This window comes from Octopus bimaculoides, chromosome 12 (genome assembly GCF_001194135.2).
Source record: "Octopus bimaculoides isolate UCB-OBI-ISO-001 chromosome 12, ASM119413v2, whole genome shotgun sequence".
Taxonomy (NCBI): Eukaryota; Metazoa; Mollusca; class Cephalopoda; order Octopoda; family Octopodidae; genus Octopus; species Octopus bimaculoides.
Window position 1 is genome coordinate 4,364,066 of NC_068992.1, and position 3,648 is coordinate 4,367,713.

The window sequence follows — 3,648 nt, forward strand, 5'->3', positions numbered from 1 at the left end:
ATATATATATATATGCGGCAATATAGAAATGCATTTATCCATCCATCCATCCATCCATCCATACATACATACATACAAATGCACTCTCATACGTATACACGCAGATAATGAGGGTAGGCTATTGGACTTCGAAGACACACACACACATTCACACATTCACAAACTTCCAGAAACGCATTCTGAAATAGCTATATGCACACTCCCATCTGCATAAGAATGTGTTTTTATTTTGTTTTGTGTACTTATTTGTGCATGAGCTCTTTCCGAATAATATATACTGTACGCTCTTGTTACATATATCCACACATGCACATACATATATTATGCGTTATATATATATATATATATATGCACACACACATATGCATATATACATATATATATATATGCATATACGCACATACAATTGTGTGTGTGTGTGTCTGCTTGTATGTGTGCGGTTATCATATCATATGAGAAATTGGTTGTCTATGTGTTGTTCTTTATGAGCGTATGTGGGTTATGTGAATGCACTCCCGCTTTCCGTTGCATATAGCATTATTGAATTATTGAATTCTTACTTTGGCCAAAGGTCGGGATATTTTACTGCGATATGTAAAATCACAGATAGAAGTAGAAAGTCTGAGAATGTGAGAGAAGAGAGAGGGTTCTAATTTCTTCAATATATACAAATATGATACTAGTATTATTTTTTTCCTGTTATTCAAACGTATTGGGTTTGATCCACACACCAGGTTCAATGTAATCGACATGCATTTTCCGCGCATATTTCTATCGTAAAAAGAATTATCATTCTCTGTGTAAAGGTGGAAAGCTATCGCAGTGGTTAGTTTTTTTTATTTGGTTGATGCCAAAATGCTTATCTGTGTTTCTTCCGGCTTTATGTTGAGTTCAAACTCCACCGTGGTCGATTTTGCCTTTCATCCTTTCGAAGACGATAACAGGAGTATCATCCAAGCAATGCGGTTGATGTCGTCAACTTGCCTTCTCCCACCTTCTCCCGTGTGGTTCTAATAGAGAGAATAATTACTATTTTCGGCACAAATGCGGGAAACTGACAGAATCGTTAGCATGCCAGACAACATGCTTATGGAATTTCTTCTTTTAGTGCAGAATTCAAATTCCTCTGATGTCAACATTCCATTTAATCTTTTCAGGGTCGATAAACTAAGTACAAGTCAAATAATGCATTCCATCTAATCGATTCACACCTCTCCCTAAATTTCAGGCATTGTGCTTACTGTAGGAAAAAAATATTATTCTCCACTGACAAAATTCAGATGCAGCATGGAATTCTGTCAGTGAACATGTCGCGGTCTCAAAGCGACGAAAATATTTTGGCAAATTAAATTTAAATGTTGAAGTGAACCTAACACTTTTTGTGTGTTTTTAAATGGCTTATAAACACCTTCCATGCTGCAATTGTTTTTTGATATATATATAATATATATATATAAATCCACACATACTTTTAAATATGGAAACATTTACCCCGAACTTTGGAAAGCTGAATCTGATCCTCCTTTGTTAAATATTACTCTTACGCTTACTCCTTTAGCTGCAACACACACTAGTGAGTCGAGGTGAGAGGTGATTCTATTGTTTCCCTTGTCTCCTTTGCACCTATGTTATATATGAATATATGTTATATATGAATATATGTTATAAATGAAACTTATGAATACGTTAAACCGGGATAAGAAAACTTTTATTCCGCGAAGATTTATTTCTACATTTTAATTTTCATACATATAAATAGATAGAATAAAATTATTTTTCCTTTATGTTACACAAAAGAAAGTATTTGTATATAAGAGTTTGGCATATTTTAAAACTTTTCTCAGTATTGTTCCCGTAGAATCAAACACACACATAAACACCTCACGACCCACAAACACACATATTTGCATATGTGTGCATCTATGTGTCTATCTTTATTAAAACTTGTTTGCTATGGTTTTAGAAGTTTAACAACCATTTTTCTAAGTTACCATAATGTTAATCAGAAATAAAAAAAAAATATATATCATTTCACGATTTATAATTAAACGACACTAAATTAGAGTTGAATCTAACATCCAATAAAAGAGATTTGAATAGCCAAAATACCCTAGGTAATATCTTAAGAGTTTTGTATAATTTAATTGAAGATTGTGAATAATGTGATGGTTCAGCGATCTGGGAATGAAGAATCGTTGGGATAAAGTAGAGTTAAAGGAATGATTTGTTAAGTAGAACAATGTTTATGTAGATATGTATGATACAGGGGCGTGAAAAGTAAGCAGTTTAAAATGAAAGAGTGGAAATGAAGACAGACAGATAAATCTTCCAAACAATGTTGAAGAAGATACAGTTAAGTTGAGCAGTTAAAACATTGAGGAGGGGCGAATGGGAAATAGATAGATATAGTATAAACATGCATAAATTACAATAAAGAGGTACTGTTAATATGGCAGTGTTAAAGGTTTGAGAATGTGTAGTTAAAATATCTTTTTTTATTTTCATATTGCCCACAAGGGACTAAAGATAGAGGGGACAAACAAGGACAGACAAAGGGATTAAGTCGATTACATCGACCACAGTGCGTAACGGGTACTTATTTAATCGACTGCGAAAGGATGAAAGGCAAAGTGGACCTCGGTGGAAATTGAACTTAGAACGTAACGACAGGCGAAATATCGCTAAGCATTTCGTCCGGAATGCTAACGATTCTGCCAACTCACCACGCTGTGCTGTTAAAATATTGTGAAACTACTGTTGAAGTATTTGTGGAGAAAGATTGAGTTGGAAATTTAAGAACAATGGGTAACGCCGAAACGTGAGTCTAGAAATTAATGACTCATAGTTGTTGGCACTCCTTCGCTTACGACGTCGAGGGTTCCAGTTGCTCCGATCAACGGAACAGCCTGCTAGTGAAATTAACGTGCAAGTGGCTGAGCACTCCACAGACAGATGTACCCTTAACGTAGTTCTCGGGGATATTCAGCATGACACAGTGTGACAAGGCTGACCCTTTGAATTACAGGCACAACAGAAACAGGAAGTAAGAGTGAGAGAAAGTTGTGGTGAAAGAGTACAGCAGGGATCGCCACCATCCCCTGCCGGAACCACGTGGAGCTTTTAGGTGTTTTCGCTCAATAAACACTCACAGCACCCGGTCTGGGAATCGAAACCGCGATCCTATGACCGCGAGTCCGCTGGCCTAATCACTGGGCCATTGTGCCTCCACTGATCATAGTAACCCACGTATATCCACACAAAGAAGTATCTACACACACATATACATACACACATACACGCACACACGCACACATGCATATGTGCAGATACAATATGAAAATCACTGAAATGTATTTCCTTACTCTTATAAGGACATAGAAGTTTCTTACATTTTCTTAAATATATTTTAAATTTGAATGCTTATCAAGGAAGAAGGTATAAAGTTTCAGCGCAGAGCATTAACACGGAAAACGCATTACCAGGTGCAAGGATTAGACTTGATGGCGTATCTGAAATCCTAAGGTTTCCGAGTAGGTCACTAAAATTTCGAAGCAAAGGTCAACAATCAGTTATTAAAGGGGGAAAAAATATAAAAAATTAACAGGTTTCGTGAATAATATTTGCTAAGCGAATGCAATGAACTGTATA